Source organism: Photinus pyralis, unplaced genomic scaffold (genome assembly GCF_008802855.1).
Source record: "Photinus pyralis isolate 1611_PpyrPB1 unplaced genomic scaffold, Ppyr1.3 Ppyr1.4_LG3a, whole genome shotgun sequence".
Taxonomy (NCBI): Eukaryota; Metazoa; Arthropoda; class Insecta; order Coleoptera; family Lampyridae; genus Photinus; species Photinus pyralis.
Genome location: NW_022170509.1, coordinates 9,506,591 through 9,525,700, shown reverse-complemented (window position 1 = coordinate 9,525,700; position 19,110 = coordinate 9,506,591). Strand labels below are relative to the sequence as shown.

Genomic DNA, 19,110 nt, shown 5'->3' with positions numbered 1-19,110 from the left:
TTCACGCCCGAACCTTATGGATTCAAATTTAGTCAAACTCTTTCCATGAATGCGTTCGCGTCGCATTTAAAATGAAACGCCTTCGGTGCCGGTGCCACAAATTTGGTGAGAGTTTATAGTCATGAGAAATTTCGGATTCTGTCAGATGGGTATAACATATTTCGGATTTTGAAAGTGTTTGCTTTGTTTATTCGAACGTAAAGTAAAAAAAAGCCATAGTTCGGCCGAGATACAACAATGTAGAGGGTAAGTGTAAAAAAACAGTGGCAGAAGACTGAAATTTTTCAAATAAACTAAAAATATTCAAGTGTTGAGCTTGTCTCCAACATCTTTAATGACATTATTTTCGTTTGATTAAACCATGTAAAGTTACCATAAAGCATTACGTGAGTTACGAAAAAGTATAACCAAATAGTGTGAAACATAAAAAATGCGATAAAGTACAAAAAACACGATAACCTGCAAAAAAATATGATAAAGTACAAACAATTGCAATAAAGCAAAAAAAAAAACTTTTAAAAAGTGTTACGATAAACATTTTATTTCAATGTGGTGTTACCCCGCGTGTAATCGAATTGTATTTCAATACTTTCCAAAATCTTCTTGAACCATTCCGTAAGTACCTCTATCGCATGCATTCCTCAGTATCAAATTCATTTCTTACGCATCGACGTAGTAGGATTGCGCGTGCTTCCAACGAAATCGGTGCACGTTTCCTTCGGAAACCCGTACTCAGTATTTTGAAGGTATGTACTTAGTTGTAATTTTTAGCGTGTATCTTTCGCCCCCTCACTCTGTTTTGATTCAACTCCACTTTGGCCCCCGACATATCATATAAATATCATTCATATTAATTAACACGTAAGGGGGGGGGGGGGGTATGTTTGCCACCATCCACAATCAATAAGATCTTGCCGAGGGCTACAACATTCCCTTTGTCAGTACCCACTTCCGCCGTCCCGTACACCCGGAATTCGCATTTTGGTGGATTTCGCTAAAAACCCTCCATAAAATAGTACTCAATTTTTGGGGCACTCCTCATGGCTCGAGACATGAGAAAGAGAGACCGCGATTCGAGCTTTCAGAAACTTTTGGGCGCTCGAAGTCGACTACCTCACGAAGACGCGCGCCTTGTAAACGGTGGTTTCAAAATTCCGTCACACAAGAAACAAATCGGACCAAATCTGTAGAGCAGTGTTTCTCAAGCTTTTTTGTCTGGCGGCACACTAAAATTATTAAACAAAATTCGCGGCACCCCTAGTATTATTTTTTTGCTTTTTTACAGTTAGTAAAGAGATGAAGGATGAGAAGTCTAGTTGTTAGGTAAACTCCTGACTTGACTTTACGATTACTTTTAATAGTCATTGCAATTATCTTTGGCCATAGTATTACATTAAGAAAATCCCCTCTAGCGCCTTTATTTTGAACCCGACGCAAAAAGTGTAGAATCCTTTTTTGTAGACCTCATCAAGACACATTGACATTTTTCACTCTGATGCTTACTTTGAGAGAAAAATGAAATTTAGAAAAATAAAATAAATAGTTTAACTCATAGGCGCAACTAGACTTCAACTTTTGGGGGGGCTACAGCGCGGTGTACATTATAAAGCCCATTCCAAAAAACCATTCAAGTTTTATATCTTTTCCTTAGCATTCCCATTCCACTAAGTTGAAAATTGTCTGAATTCTGAGCATCACATTCACTTTATTAAAGACATTACCAAATGTAAATTTATCAAATTATTTTATTATTATTATTTTGCGGTGCCTGTCCGTCTGTCTGTCCGTTTGTTCATCCGTTAGCACGATATCTCGTAAACGAATGGACCGATTACGATGAAATTTTGCAGGTGGATTCATTATCATATTTGTAGATCGGAGTTCGTGAATTGGAAATGTAGGCCAAAAAATAAAGAAGGCCCTTTTGACATCTCCGTTAGTTATGAACCGAATTGCATGAAATTCATTATGCTCATGGCTTTAGCCACATAAGACGCAATTCCAAAAGTTGAGCCTAATCGATCAGCATTCCTTTTGCGCATCTCGATCATTTACAGACCGAATTGCTAACTTTCTTATTTATGAAGATATTTAAATGAAATTTGATACATAACCACTTGGAATAAAAGCAAATTTAACGCCATTTTCAAAATTTGGTTTGCGCATGCGCAGTGCCAACTTTCTTATTTATGGAGGGATTTAAAAGAAATTTGATACATAACCACTTGGAATAAGACCAAATTTAACGCCAGTTTCAAAATTTGGTTTTCCACATGCTATAGCAATACCTAGGAGCTCGTTTTCTATATTTTTTTACACGTTTATTATTACAAAAAAATACAAGAAGTAAATTTTATTGATGTTACTACAGGGGTAAAGGTATTTTTCTAGTTTTTTTTTGCAAATTTATTAACAATTTGTTCGGAATCAACGGAAACAACTCTTTCTATATATCAAAGAGAAATATTAGAGAAACGGTCTTGAGCCATTTTGTTGTTCTTAACCAGCTCATAAGTGTTGCATAGCCGAAAAAGACCTTTCACAGGTTGCTGAAGAAACTGGTAATATGATTGCAGCTTGAGAGATGACTCACTAGTTCACCGACCGACTGACGCCGACGTGTACAATCTTCCGCTCGGGTAGCAAGCGAGTTCAAAAATAAAATACAGGTTTTCAGGGCAAATAAGTACAGCTGCATACGAATTATGATTTTTCGCATGGCTTGGGGGGCTGATTTCGATTTGGGGGGGGGGGGGGGCTTAGCCCCCCATAGTTGCGCCTATGGTTTAACTTTTCAATTCAAAACTTCTCAAAAACAAAGGAACTCACAAAAAAAATGTAATGAACTTTTTTGTAGAGTTTTTTAAGCCATTTTGGCCAGTGTATGCGAAAAAAATTTTTTCAAGCCGTTATGATTCTTAAAATGTTGACACCCTCAACAACCTTGAAGATGGTTACGGATCAAAACCAAAATAGGACGTTTTCGATTCCCCATACCACCTTATATGCACCCCAAATATAAGTTATACGATTGAGAAAGTCTGATGTAATGCAATACCAGCATATGATTGGTTAATGAATTATGAACCATAGAAATAAATAAAATAGAATAGAAATAGAAACTAAAAAACAGAGTTGTAATAAAAAACGAATATTCATTTTTTATAATTATTTTAATTCCTTTTAATTTATGTAATTTAAAAATTTCGCGGCACCCACTTTGAGAACCACTGCTGTAGAGGATAGGAAGACACTGAAAAATCACCACGTTAGTATAACACGCCCCGGGATGGCGCCCAGATGTCACCGACCCCACATCGTCTAACCCCGTCACGGACCTCTTAAACAAAAATGGACTGCCAACACGAACTTATAAATTAAGATGGACTGCTCATCAAACAGTTGCATAGAGGTAGAAATTGCCCCAGCATGGGCGCGGCCATGATGTGCACGTTTTAGGTATTTTCTAGGGGAATTTTCCAGCGCTATTGCAGGCTTGGAAAATGACATGTGTGACAGTAATTTATTTAGAAAACGTGAGGTTAATGCTTGTTTATTAGTTGATTTGAAATTCGCGCCAAGTGAGTGCACATCATGGCTGTCCCCCTGTCATTTGTCAATTCAGCATTAGCAGTCCATCTTAATTTATAAGTTCGTGACTGCCAATCACCCTATGATGATACCATAAAAATGTCCCAACCTATGTTGGACGCCATCTTTGATTAATCCGCCATCGCGTGCTTTTTAGCGCATTTTTCAACGAAGTTGGGTGCGTTATTGCAGCCTCTTTCTCTGTCCGTCCGTCTGTCCAAGGCCTTAACTACTTCTACAGTTTTTTTGCATTCGATTGCGTATAGCTCTAGCACCTAAACCAAGGGAATCTTGACATACGCAGACTGCGTAATGTTAACTTCTTTATTTATTAATATGTTTTGTTGAAATTTTAACCACAGATACTTCTGGTGAAGGCATTAATCGCATGTAGTAAAAATCAGTTGTGCGCATGCGCCGACTGCGCAATGGCAACTTTCTTATTTATGGCGATATTTTTTTTAAATTTTAACCAAAGTCGAGTTTAGTGTAACCAAACGTATCGCATATTGCAAACATAAGGTTAATAATATCAACTGTTATTTATCATCTTTTTGAAATTTTAATCACAGATGCTTCTGTTAAAGGTAGTGATATTGCAAAAATTAGATGTGCGCATGCGCAGTCAGTGCCAACTTCTTTATCAAGATATTTCTTTGAAATTTTAACCATATATGCCTCTAGTAAAGAAAATCACAGCGCACATAGCTATGGCCTTTTGGGAAGTACTGATAATTAATGGAAAATGCGCTGAAGTTACTCGCCTTAGGGCGAAAACCTTTTTACTTGTTTACGTTGGTAGTGACTGATTCTAATTAGTTTTATGTTGGTATAACTTGCAAAACTAACCTAGTTTATCTACTTAAAACTTTGGAGAATGGAAAATATAGCACCTTCTGAATACTGACCAGCAGTATTACTACTTTTACTGATAGTCACTATTTGATACAATTGAAAACAATTACGGCACATTCCCCATGCCTTAACTATTAACTTCGGGCGTTATTTAATTACATAACCCAACTTTTTTTTAGTGGTAATTTAATTGTATGTTAATGAATTATGATGTGTGATGGAAGAAATATTGGAAGCGGCCGTTCTAGGTGGTGCAAATTACGACGACAATGAATCTTTGATATTTCAAAATATCTTTCAATAGAGATCACCTCTAACATATAAAGGGCATAATAATTTTTACCTGTACTTTAATTAATTTTGCAAGTTTGCCAATATAAAGTTAATTAAAATCTGTCTGTCATTTATTATTCAATGCTATCACATAGTAGACAAATGTGGAATATTCTATTGGCAGTCCAGACTCTCATTTGCTGCCACCCAGCCAGGCGACCAAAGTGAGATTAAAAGCTACCTTTTTACAAATAAATGCGCCAAACGTTTTTTGCCTTAAGTAGCTTTTGTGCATTTTCCATGAATTGATCAGTATTTTCCGAAAGGTCATATAATTGACTACTGCGTACAAAGGAAAATGGGTTATGGCATAAATATTCTTATAAATTAAAAACTAGACGGACCTATCACTGTCGTTTTTTTAGCAAACGCTGTTTTTTTATTGTTTTACCGTTTGTCCATTTTTTTGTAGTTGATTTGTGGCGTTGGAAAAATCTAAAAAGTGCAAAGAAATTTGATTCGGCTCAAAAAGCACCAATATATCGATAGTCTCTTTTTCGATCAATCTCATTGTATAGGTTTGTAAAAATGCCAATAGGACTTGGCTAGCTTGAGTTTGTTTCACAGCAATTCCGCCAAAAATGGGTGTATTTTACGTTTCTGTCTTCATTTGTGGGGTGCAATACGATTATTTGCACTTTGCTTTTATTAGAGGAACTTACCATAAAAATTGCAATCAAATACTGCACAAATAAGAAAGTTAACATATTGCGTATGCGCAGCACGATTTTTTGGTACATAAAACGTCGAGTTATCAAAAAGTTTGACTCGGCTCGGCTCGATTCCATCTCAATTTGTTTAAATAAAGGAGCAAAGCACAATGTCGTAAGTATGCATTTTCGAAAATTTGAGGTCTTACCAATGTAATATTAAATTTGCAAATTATCATTTTATTTTGGAATTTTAGAATCATGAATTATGTATCTTGTTTTCGTACATACCTTGTTTTTAATCCCATGCATTAAGGGTGGGAGATATATCGTTATCCATGTCTTTCTAATATCGATTTGTTGATGTGGCAAAACATCAAGGATCGAATGTATGAATCGATCCTTTTGATTTAATGATTTTTACATTGAAAAATTTTTGGTACCAACCACTTTCCATATTCTTCTATGTGGAAGAACGCAAAGTTGGGTCTAAATGTGTTTTGACACACGCTATTTTGGGGAAGTAAGTCCTACGTGTTGTGAAATACTTACAATTAAAAAAAACATATTTTAAATAGAAAAAACAACATTATTAAGAGCATGTAGGTATGTCACGCGAAAACATTAACGCGTGTAGGAAATTACAAAGTTTTATAAACTGAATGTGTTCAATGTCCAAAATGTTTACAATATTTTGCGCTTAGTTATGTAAATTGTTGCTATTGTTAATCATTTCTTACGCAAATATAGTTCATATTTGGATCTGTTACATAACAACTTGTTGGGCGTGTGACATGCCAAACTATTCAATGTCTAAATGGTCAACGTCAAACGTGTTCATCATATGTATTCGGTTATTCAATTAACCTTTAAGCCTTAGAGTTTTCTTAATTTTTGGAGCCTCATAGTTGACATGGTAATGGTAACGTAGGAGTATATCTTGGAGTGGAGACCCCAAAGTATTTATACCGGAAGCTGATGCCAACTTGTTTATTCTAAATGGAACACCCTAGACATTGCTGTGTACAATGACATACGGTTATTAAGTCACCCACCAAACACCTGTCCAGCTAGCTCAAAACAAAACAACCGTTAAGCACGGCTCCCATCATAATGAAAAATCTCAAGGTTGACTTTAAATTAATAATTTGGGAGACTCAGTAGCCTCGTTCAACTTTCGAAAAAACTAAGCTACACAAACACCTGACATAATTCTTAGACACGAAAAGAAAAATATCACTTGAAAATTATCCAGGTGGCACAATTTATTCGAATAAACACACAATTAGTTGATTTGACAATGAAACAAATTTCTTGCGAAATACATATGACAGGAAAATTAAAAACACAATTCCTAAAAGCTTACAAAAGTTGTTTATTACCCCGCACGCAGGCGGTCGACAATTAAATGAAGAAATCTGAAAATGAGTTTTTTTTTCTTAATAATCCATCCAAATAACCTGGTGGTAAAAGGTTTGTGATACTAGACGCACTTAAGTCACACACAGATGCTGACAGTTTCTTCACTTTGCTTTATAATACAAAATTAAGAAGTGAAATTTTGGATGGTTGTTCCGACGGTAGAAACTTTAACTTTAACACGTACCCTCTAATTTTTAAAAAGGTACAATTGAACCAATTTAGCTCTTTAACCGTGGCGAAACTAGCCGTGTCATTTTCTTGTCTCCGGTATTTAAAGAAACACCACTTCCACCATAAAATAAACTCCTTGAAGAATTTTCAAATAAATCGCCAATCACGACGGAATACGCCGAACGCCTTCACTTCTCCAAGATGTAACGTGCAATTTTTCGAAAGACCTGCCCTTCGTTATTGCCACGATGCCACCCTATGAAATCTCTTTTGCTTGATAATAAAAATTCTTATCGCAAACGGTTAAATAAAAATTCATCTCTTTTAACTACACAGAAAAGGCGATATGACATCCACCTGTTAATTAAATTAAGCATTTACAATTGACAACAAACCTTTTATATAGTACGCTATCTTGAGCAGATGTACCCTTACTTCTAACACGTTATTTAAAATGAACAATTTTCAAAAGCAATCAAATTAAAACGAAAAATTACGCACCAACAAAATTCAATACGGAATACGGAAATACAAATTCAAATGAGACGAACTAACTTTGTGCTTATTTCAGAAATAACCCCCCAGATTGACTTAATAAATTGAAATATTTTCATATACTTCATTCAATTTACTTACGGGAGGGAGCGCTGTTATTTAATCGGGCGTGGTTTTATTTTTACAAGAGGTTTCGCCATTCTGTGTTGATATTTTGATTATCAATAAATACAGGGGGTTCAAAAACCGTCATCTAAGTATTTTGTAATGGAAGCCTCCTAGATTTGTAACTATTTTGTTAAGCACAAAAAACATGGGCAACTTTATATATAGTAGTTTGTTCCAAAAACTTACAGTTTTCGAAATAACAACTTACGGTTTTCGAAATGTGCCAAAGCGATCAAACGTTAGACCCCTATGCCAGATCCTATCAAAGGCCTTTTTGACATCAAGAAGGACTGGAGAACAGTATTACTTATCTTTGAAGGCATTATTGATAGCTCCCTCCCCCCTCCTCAATTATTTCTTCTTGAAACGTTAAAAAGTTCATAACTTTTACACGGGACAACCTCAGATTTTGCATACACATGCCTTTAGTGGTGTCAAGTAAAACTGAAACTGGTGGGGGGGGGGGGCACACACGTTCTGCCCTTCATCAGTGGGGGGGGGAGGGAGGAAGTTGGTTGTATCTTTCATGATATTTAATTAAAGGTTTCGACAAAAGGCACTACTGTTTTCTACAAACTCCTCCTTTCTTTCTTATTCTTTATCAAAATAGGGGGGGGGCGGAATTTGATTTACCCTTAATGGTACGCTAATGAAAGGTCTCAACGAAAGGAATTAATTTCTACCAACCATAGTCCTCCTCCTTGACCCGTTACGTATGGAAGAAATGGTGATGTCAAAACTAGCTGTGCGAATCTCGAGAATGGAATGTCGGAGAAGAGTACTCTAGGGCTGGTAAGGTCAAAACTTTAAATGCGAATATCTATGCCGAGAACGGAGTGTCTGAAGATGTTACTCACAAAGAGCGATTGGTGTTACGAACATTCGCTTTATCTGCACATCTGCCATTTGTGTTGACTGTTAATTCTTCCACTACATTTTGATTCTCACATGTTAATTTTAGTGGGAGCATCTATAGTTGTTCTTCTATATTTCTTTAAAGCAGTCCCAATTGTTTTGCGATTGGTCAGGGTTGGTGGTTTGGTTCCGTTTATTAATTAGGTGCTTATAGTTGGTACTATCGGGCTGTGGTCCGAATAGAACCACTAGACTACTTAAAAATTGCGAGTTTTGTACTATTCTGAAAGCTGTATCCGCGGGTAGTATGAAGGTGTGCCGGATATAAATATAGGTGGGAGATGAGGTACCTTTCCCTCGTTTGTTCGCGTATTTTCCTCAAAGTGAAAAATCGCTATTGGCTGCACTTTGACGCCCGTCCGACCGTCCATCTGTCCGTCACACGTACTCCTTCTAAAATGAACGACGTTTTCAAAATGTTGTTTTGCGCATGCGCAATGCAACTTTCTTATTTATGGAGGGATTTAAATGAAATTTTATACATAGGCATTTGGAATAAAGACAAATCTAACACCAGTTGCAATATTTAGTTTTGGGCATGCGCAATGGCAACTTCCTTATTTACTGAAACATTTAAATGAAATTTAATACATAGGCACTTGGAATACAACCAAATCTCAGACCAGTTTTAAAATTTGGTTTTGCGCATGCGCAATGGCAACTTCCTTATTTATGAAAGCAGTTAAACGAAATATCATATGTAGGCACCTTGAATGAAACTAAAACTAATACCGCTTTCAAAATTACTGTTAACACATGCTGGTATGTTTAATGTATGAAGGTATTCAATAAAATTTCTAATGTAGACAATGCGCAATGCTATTTAAGAAAGCATTTAAAAGCGTTTCATGTAGAGAATGGGACAGCATTAACTATTAGGAGGAAAATACGCTCTCGTCATTTGTGTTTGCATAAGGACTTTCTAACTTGTTTTATTTTAGGACGAAGTTGGTGCTGTGAGATCTGTTAAATTTGCAAGAGTATTTGGTTTAGTAGCAGATGTTCCAACTTTTTTTCTTTTGTTTTTCCGTGTTCTATATTCCTAAAATTCATTTGGTTTAAAATCCCCCACTAACGATGGATGCAGTTTCTAGATTACAGTCGGGAGTGAGTGATAGGGATAGTAGTGGCTCCTTCTCTCATTGGTTCGCATCTGAGTATTCTTGAATGTGTAGTTGGAATTTACTGTTGATAGTTTTGAGGATATTCGAAAAACGATTGTTGTCATTGTAAATTGTAAATTTGAGGTACAATTTGGAATAGGTACCTATACCAGTGCATCTGAGGTTGAGGTTCTATGAATGTCCGGCTATTGTTATTCAATAGCATGTGCAGAAACGTTTGTTATCCGCTGTGATGCCGAATTACTTTGCATTATAGGGAGTTGTGGAATTTTTATTTGAACTTGGATTAATAACAAGTTCTTAGACATGTTGATTGGTACAGCACTAATCAGGCTCTGCGGTCTGGCACTTATCGTGTGACCGATCGACTTTACTCCGTGAAAATCAAACGCGTACTTCTTTATACTTAGTAAGTCACAGTTAGTTTTAACGATTTGTAATGTTAAAATTGGCAATTATGATTTGGACTGAAACGTCACTTTTCAAATTTTACATATGCCCAAAACGGCTAGGTAGGTATAAGACATTGACCATGAAACTTATATAGAATTTTGCGTAGAATCTAAAAATTCGGCAGCTCTCTCATATTCAATCGCTCCATTTTTTTCCGCGATGTATTATAGAAAAAAAAAATGCGCGCGGTTGGGTTCGAACCCGCGACATCGCCACCGAAAGGCAACGAGCCTTGCCACTGACCTATAACACTATCTTTATCTTCGTATAATAGTATAATTAACAATAATTTTAAACTCATTTGATTCACTTCGAAGCTATCAGGCAAATACACATCGACGATTTTAATGACATATTTTTCGCTTTTCAAATTTTAAGTCGAGCTCGCCTTTGATTGCCGAGCGTTACGCGCGACGACCACAGCATGAGATGATTTTACTCCCGTCCAAACCATATAGTGCATATACCGCGCGATAAGTAGTCACTTCAAAAATGAAATAACATATAAGGTGTTCTATTTAATCTGGAACGTGAACCAAACCCAAAATCTCAAAACCAAAAGAAGAATTGGCTGCGTTCAAGTGGATGATTATCTTTTGCACGAACCAGGTAACGGGAGTTTGGGAGCGGAGTACCTGTTGACGAAAAAAATAAGCACACTCTTTATATTGTTATGTTATAAATAACATGCGAAAAAATTAACGGGAAAATTTCAATATTTAAGCATAAATTATGATATTTTGGGACAATTTGGAAAATATTTGTTTAGTTATAGTGAGAATGGATGAAGAATTGTCTCTTATATTTTGTCATGCCCATTGTGTAACTTACACATTTTCACATAACTAATATTTGTATTCTGTTACATAAAACTTAGTAGACACATTTAAAAATAACATTCATTATTCAATGTTTACATTAACTGTTTGTGTTATGTTTGTAAATAAATGTCATGTGCCTTTGGTTGGTACTCGATCATTTGCGAAATTGACGGTTCGGTTCTCAAGCCTTAAAACCCTGTTATACCTGAGTAGGGCCCATTATCAATTTGAGTTATGCCTCACACCAGTGAATGGAAGTGACCGACAGGATTTCCCAGTCATAGTCTGTGTTACTCAATCCTCAAAACCGAGCTATAAGTAGGACTGGTTAGCAGTTACCTTTTAGTTGACTTCTGTCAGGTGTTCGGTAAGGCGTAGATTATTTTTTGATTTCGCGAGTGTCTATTGCAAGTACACATTTTGTTAATTGTTAAAAAGAAGTCATTGAATAAAATATATTTGCTTCACTGAGATACAACGTGCCAATTGTCCACTTTCAGTTGAGTGGTGTCGATGATTGGGAGTGATCGGTAAGGCTTACATTTTTTTATTATTTTTGGTTTGGATTTTTTATTCTACGTTACTCCATCCTCAAAACCTTTCGAATGAGTTGTGTCAATAATTAACAATCTCGTATCGCTTTGTTTGAGGCCGTACTACTCCGGTCGACCGATTTTTCTAATTTTTTTTTAAATAATTGGTAGGTATGTGTAAGGTCTTAATGTTTATTTAATTTGCTACGTGATTATATAGTTCGCCAAGTGTGCGAGGTGAGGCGGCGTAGCCTAGTATTTGTAGATTTAGGCAGATACATAAAAGATTAAACCACAAATATTTTTTTATTGCAAGTACACTTTTTTTTTAAATTTCAGTGTCACAAACCACAAACTTTTTTTTAAAACTACATTCGAGAAGTTGCCACCAATTGTCCAGTCGTAGCCTGTGTGTGTTACTCAATCCTCAAAACTGAGCTATAAGTAGAGCTTGTTACCAGTCACGACTGCATTACCAATTGTAGTTAAACTTTTTTCGAAGTTCAATGTATGATTATTAACCAGAGACACTTTGGGGCTTTTTGCAATGGAACATCCAGGGAGCTGATAAAGTCTCACAATCCAAAATGTTTATAAATTAAAGCCAACTTGACATTCAGTTATGCAAAATTTGTTTTCTCCACGCGAAAAAACGTTGAATGTATATTTACATAATAATCAAGATTAAACCTCATGCTATTTTGACTAATTTATGCAGTGGTTTTCAAAATATAAAACACCGTTTACACCTTTGTAAGACACTCTTTTGAATTTCTCACTGCTTATTTATGTATTATTTGCGCTCACGTGAAGCTACCACCTAGTTATTTGTTAGAAATAATAGCTCGGTGCAAAAATTCTGGGCATAATAGCATTCTGAAATTTTCAAGCCTTGAAATCTCAGAAATTTGGACTCTCGGGAACATGGCATCTTGGAATACCTTAGCATTGTAGAGGCTAACAGTTATTTATCTTGGAATTTTGAGATTTTGGAACCATGAATCCTCGAAATCTCGGAATATTAATATTAGTGTCTTCACGAATATCAAATCTATAGTATACAAATCCAACTAGGCAATCTGTAAGCCGACCGACTAGCTTAAAAACTTGCAGTATAGGAATTTTTAAAATCGTGATGCTTTGGCATTTTTGAATCTCGTGTATTTTCGTGAGAATCCGTTTTTTCCGCCCTTTGAGAGTACCCTTCGCCGACACTCTGTTTTGCTGACATTTGCACTAAAAGGTTTAACATCGCCAATAGCTATGTTTCGTCCTGACTTTTCACTTGCCCTTTGTGAGGACCCTCTTCCGACACTTCATTTTCAAGATATTTGCTTCGATTTCACCAATAGATGCGTCTCGTCCAGACGATCTATTTTTCATTTGAGGGTACTTTCTTCCGACAAACCGTTTTAGAGATATTCGCTCTTAAAGTTTTTACATCACCAATAGATTTGTTCCAGACGTCCTCATCGCCCTTTGTGAGTACCCTCCTCCGACAATCTGTTCTTGAGACATCAGGAATTATATCCGATCACGATAAGGGGTCGAGGAGAGGGACTATAGTTGCTAGAAATTGATTGCTTAATTAAGACCTTTCATTACAGTATCATGATTCATGACGTATAAAACCATTCCCCCCTCCTCCCCTCTTAAACTCCCTCTTTCAATAAGGGGTCAGAAAGAAGAGCGGTAGTTGGTAGGGATCAGTTCTTTTTGTTGAGGATACTTTGAAAGATACCTATCATTAACCCCCACTCCCCACCCCCACCGCAAGAAAGTTTTAGTTTGTACAAACAAATGCATTTCGATGAGACCTTTCGTTGGAATACCAGGAAGGGTAGAACATGTGTTCACCCGTCTCCCATTCTCAAAAGTTTTACTTTACACCACGAAAGGCATGCTCATGTCAAATCTAAGACTTAATTGGTTGTCGCATGTTGTTTTACTTTCAAAAACAGCATCTCGGGAAATAATTCAATAATCAAATAAATCAATTTAAAAAAATCGTATTGCGCACGCTCAAAGCAAATTTTTTGATTCGGCATTAATTTTACTCGGAGACGTCTACATACAAAATTTCGTGAAATTCGGTTCATAACTAATGGAGATGTCAAAAGGGCCTTGAGGATCTCTGAAACCATAGAACATAAGACGATGGTCAAATTACAGAAAAGATGTGGTTCGCTTTTTACCACCTAATTTTTTTTACGTACTTAATTTTGGCACCATGTACAGAGACAGTGAAAAAAGTAATCTGCTTTTTTTTGGGTTAAAGGAAAATGGTAAAATCCATATTTGAAAATATTCACTCGCTTAAGAGACACGGGGAAAATCCAAAAAATTGTCAATTTCGGAATTAGTGTATTTTCTTAGTTAAAAGAGCTACATAAAAATGTTTTATGCAAGTTTCTTGTTGACTAATATACCGTTTTTAGAATAAGTATACGTGGTCAGATAAAAGAGTTATCGGATTTAACCTCATATTTTTATAATGGCACGTCCTGTATATTTTTATCTGAAGAAATGGCATGTTAAATTTTTTCGACACATGGATGATAACTAACAAAGATTCAAGTGATTCAAAACAATTCAAAGATTAAAAAATATTTAAAAAGAGTTTTAAAAATGCAAAAAAAGATTCAAGTGATTCAAGACAGTTTTGCATTTTTTGTCAATTTTTTTGAATTTGGTTTAAATCTTTTGGAATTTTTGAAAAGAGAATTTTATATGCTATTCCATTAAAAAAATGAAGTTCGGTCTGGTAATTTTTTTACTTAATCACATATAGTTCTGAAAACGATAGATTATTCAACAATCATTATAAAAAAAAATTTTGTAATAAACAATCTCTTTTCACTTTTTTTGTTGTAAAACAATATTTCTTTCTAGATTTCATTTATCATAAGTGTTTACCACTGCGTGTTGACTAATTCGCTCCCCCTCATTGTTGGTACTGTGGCGCATTTGTACATGTATTGGTGAAGTGAAACACTCCTCAGAATGACCCAATGAAAAAAGTCGGTATGGACGTGGAAGCGTAGTTAGTATTTTTGTGAGTCGATCCGTCTCTGCTATCTAATCAAGTAGTTTGACATGGCACAAACACGATAAGAAGTATGTTTATTTTCATTTGTATAATGTTTGGTAATAGTGAATTAAGCAATACGAAATCAGGAATTCCTTGAGCGATCTAAAAAGGCGTGGACCAAAAGGTGACCATGCAGGTACCCCTTCTCGTCGAGTTATCCCAGCACAAAATAGCGATTTGATAGATTTTAAGAATCTTCCACCATGTTTCACCACTTTTTTCTATTTATTCTCATCCTGGAACCTTCCTACCATGACCTAATATACTTTTATTAGGCCATGCTTCCTACTCTCTTTAAAAATTTTAGATGTCTCCAGGTTTTTGTTTGCATTAGAATTTGATTTGCTAAGTTCTGGACCCCAAGATTCGTGTATTCAGGTGGGCGAAATTAGATCATGTGAAGCTAGCAAAAACCAGTCGTAGTGCTGACTGGTTTTTGCTAGCCTTATTCCCCAAAAAAATGTAATATAAAAAAAGTGTTCGATCCAAAGAAGTATGAAATCTTGTTTGGGCCCCCTTGTTTGTCCCTTATTTGTACCTCATTCCTATTATCGATTTCTCACTTTCACAGCAACTCGTTTTACTTCCTCTTGACCTAACTTGAACGCTGGTAATATTTGATTCTCGGATCTTTTTTTCATGCAGTGTTGCCACTTTTGTCAGTTACGCTTATAAACATCAATTCGATTCCCTTTCGTACATTTATCTGACATCGTCACATACCAAATTCTACTAGGTAAAGTGTGTCCTTATGAAATGACGATGAAAAAATGGCGAAACCAAGTAGACTAACCTTTATACAGGGTGTTCCTATATATAAACTTTGACTTAATGACTAAAAGTTCATTTAAACATAGATCCGCAAACGCTTCGTTACCGGTCTACAGGGTGTTAAAATTTCAAGATGTTTAAAGTTTTTTCGTTATATCTCCTGCAGTGTTTGAGATATTTTACTCAAATTTGAAATATATTGGTCATGTCAATGGTGGTGAGAATCTACAGGAAGTCGAAATACGCTGAGAAACCCTATACATAAGTAACATTATTGAGACAATTTGTCTCTCTATCGAACATGCCTAAAATTCACTTAATAGGCATAAGGCAATGCGTTTGGGTATTTTCCTGTCGAAATTAATACCTAAAGAGATTAAAAACTTGCCTGTACTATCGATAACGAACCTGCGGTTTGTGCACTGGTCGATCGACCTGACTCAAACAATTGTCATTGTCGTCCGTGAATACTGGGAGATTCTACGGGCTCTTCATACGGGGTTGTTTGAATCGATCGGAAGCATCCTTTTAACGTCGTAAGCCGGGTTAATCCTAACCGTGCGACCAACTTCGGTAGTTCGCACGAAATTGGTGAGCTTTTAAAATTAAACGGTGTAATTAGTTCACTTCCAACACAAGCGGAGGTTGACAGAACGAGACGGGCTCGAGCGCCATCAAGGGATGCGGACTTGTCCCTGGGCAAAGTTTCGGAACGGCTGCGAAACGGTCTCCAGACACCTTGTGGGCAGCGGCGATCTCGGCTTCTGGCGAAGGATCTGAAAACAGAAGCTGTACCCCCCCCTTCCTCGAAACGGTGATAAAGATTAAGCTAAAGTGACTGGCAAACATGCAAAAGGCAAAAGATCCGCTCGAAATTAAGCGTTTACCTTATATACACTTTCGACCGCAACAAAGATAATTGAAATTTCTTGACGGGAACGGTTGCAAACGACGAATTAATTACACCTTTTGTTTACGCTAACGGTGGTAGAACAGAACTCTAAAAATTACATTAATTACCTCTATGCTCAACTTCTAGAACCAACACAAATACTTTGTAACGAAGCGCCTTCAGATACCGGGTGATCATGAAAGTAGGTAACCTTCAAGGCGGAAAATATTTAGTATTTCCGAAATAGGTTGCATGAAATAAGGGTACAATGTTTTAAGAAATCCACAAATTATATACAGAGTGTTTAAAGAACAAAGTTAGTATTGTCCAATTTTACATGATTGAAAATTGACCAACTAAAAATACCACTCGAAGAGTCCGAGCGTTTTTTGACACGCCTTCATTTCCAAATTTATTCCATTTGACTGATACGCACTATATTTCTACTGTCTTGTAAATTTTGTGATAAACTTTATCTTTCCCATCGATAGTCAAATAAATTGACGCATTGATATCGATAACTTTCTGACAAGTGGCATCTAGGATAAGGCGAAGGTTTTCCACGTAGTCATTGCCCGTGCTTTCTCATGTAGTGCAAGTACCAATCCAAGTCGCATAACCTGAAGATGTAAGTAGACGCTCGTGGACTAAATTATAATGGAACACCAAACTTGTTCCACGAACACATCGGAGGCTGCAGTAGCTCTTGATTTGGTAGCAGGTAGGGCATAGGCTTGGTTGGAATAGTCCACCAGTCGTCATCTACTCTTATTCTTGATTTTAACCAACTCGATTACTTGGACTTGATTCCTGTTCTGATGGAACCCTGCAAGTAGGTGTGTATCATACTTACCCTCATCACATTTTGTAATGTTAATCTTCACAATCGAGAATGTGTAAAACAGGAAGGTTCCGTTACCTCACCTAAACAAATATGGTTGTAGGTTTAGAAGGATTAGGCGACCTGAGATAAAGTTGATACGCGATAATAAAATTTACATTGGAAATCCTTTTATTTCTCCTTAATTTTTGTAACTATTAAAAAAACTCGTTACTAAGCTGTAGTCTGGATTTAATTCCCTTTCCACTTGTCAGATTTATTATGCAAGTTGTTAGGAGAGTAATTATTGTTGTCTCATTCAATAAAATCGCTGAAACGGTTAAATAAAAAATAGGCACACATCTGCCATTGTGTGCAACATATTTACATTACGTAAGTACATACTTATGTTTTTTTTGCTATTTTTTTGACTTTTTAGCAATTTTCATTGCCCCACCAAGAACTGCAGATTTTCGCAAACTTTTGTGGGATTTTGAACAAATCTAACGAAAGGCTCATCTTGGTATGTATTGAGAAAAAGTTCAAATTTTGAAAGTTTGGGGACGGAATTTTCAAAAACAAAAATGTTTGCTTTGATTCTGTCTATGACCTCTTATCCATGACATATCGCACCCTATCACGTGGAACTATGTTCGGCTTCTGTAAAAGTAGAATGCTGACTTAAAAACTCGTGTACTACAAAAATTAGCTCCGAGTAATGAGGGAGCCAATTTGGTCACGTCTTCGAAGAAATTTTCATGGAGGCTCCCCTCTCCATATTTTAGAAATGCGTTTGGCATTGTGTAAACTAAGCACCATAAGCCATATAGTCAAAACCTGCTATAGCTTATGAACTAACACTGTTGAGAAAAAGCAAGAACTCAAGTGCTCCCCACAAAGTAAATTTTTGGATTTTTTCGTATTTCTGTTCGTTTCTCCTCATTTTTTCGATTTTTGTTAAATTTTGCACCAATGATTAATTCTCTTAATTTTTGCGTAATTTGACCAAAAAAAACCTATTACAATCTTGGTCGCATTAAATTACTTTAATCCATGTATTGGCATTGTTTTAGGTTATCGTTTTTCCCAAGACGTCATTATCACTAATGCTACCGTGCTATCTATTCATTGTATGACCTGCAGATTACTTTTATATTGTGGTATTAAGTTAATTAGCCTCAATACACTTCAAGGATATAAAATAATAAATTCGTCAAAGAATGGGGAGAGCTGGAGGTTCCTCGTATAATGCAGATTTTGCGTTAATTGAATTAATTTTTCTGCTCTACACGTTAATGGTTTTTAATAAAATTCGCTCGCATTAATCGTGAATAATATTCACACGTGGCTGCCCAAATGAAAGTGATATATACAATAGACGCATCTTTAAGCCGGATGCAAGAGAAATTTGGTTTTCCCATTTGTTTTTTCCAGCCATTATTTAATTTATTAACCTAAATTAGTGCCATATTAGTTCTTCGAAATCATCATCATTAAGATTTTTTTTACACATGTTCGGTAATTTTCTGAGAGTACATGCAGTCACTCAAATGTTAGTTAAAAGCGTTGTATTTATCGGAATTCCAATTCGGTCGAGGTGACATATGCGATTGTCACAAGGTTAGGAATATATATTTTGGAAAACATTTCCAGCAAGGATTTTAAAATTTTCTAAATTTTTCAGAATTTATGAGCTTATTTTAGTTCCTTTCGAATTTTTTTTACGTCTAATTTTGCCTTGCCGTTCCTCGTAAGTAATTGAATTATTGGATGTTTTGGTGACGCTATACTTTATTCCATGGAATTTTCGTATGACCATCTTAGGATCTCTTTAAAATTTTCTTGTTATCTTAGAACCCCATGTTAAAATATTTTTGAAACTATGGGAATGTTTAGAATCTTTCTGGAAATAAGCAGATAAGGGTCTCCTTTGAGTTTTCTGAGTCTCCCTAGATTCCTCTAGTTTCCCTACAATCTTCTTAGGACGTTATGATCGTCTTGGAAT

At 36.0% G+C, this 19,110-nt stretch overlaps 1 protein-coding gene across 9 annotated transcripts in view; it reads left to right on the top strand.

Annotated features, from left to right (window-relative positions):
- The window catches only part of LOC116165673 (3-hydroxy-3-methylglutaryl-coenzyme A reductase-like), a 47,993-nt gene that overhangs the window by 11,029 nt on the left and 17,854 nt on the right, over positions 1-19,110 (top strand). Inside the window, exon 1 of one of the 9 annotated variants that reach the window (XM_031480312.1) lies at positions 68-246. The exons of 3 other annotated variants lie outside the window; for them this stretch is intronic. The gene's annotated coding sequence lies outside the window, so the exon portion shown is untranslated. Of the gene's footprint in view, positions 1-67; positions 247-580; positions 616-727; positions 747-11,378; positions 11,529-16,886; positions 16,914-17,609; positions 17,629-19,110 lie in introns of those variants that run through there. 5 more of the 9 variants (XM_031480315.1, XM_031480317.1, XM_031480316.1 and 2 more) reach the window with 5 other exon arrangements.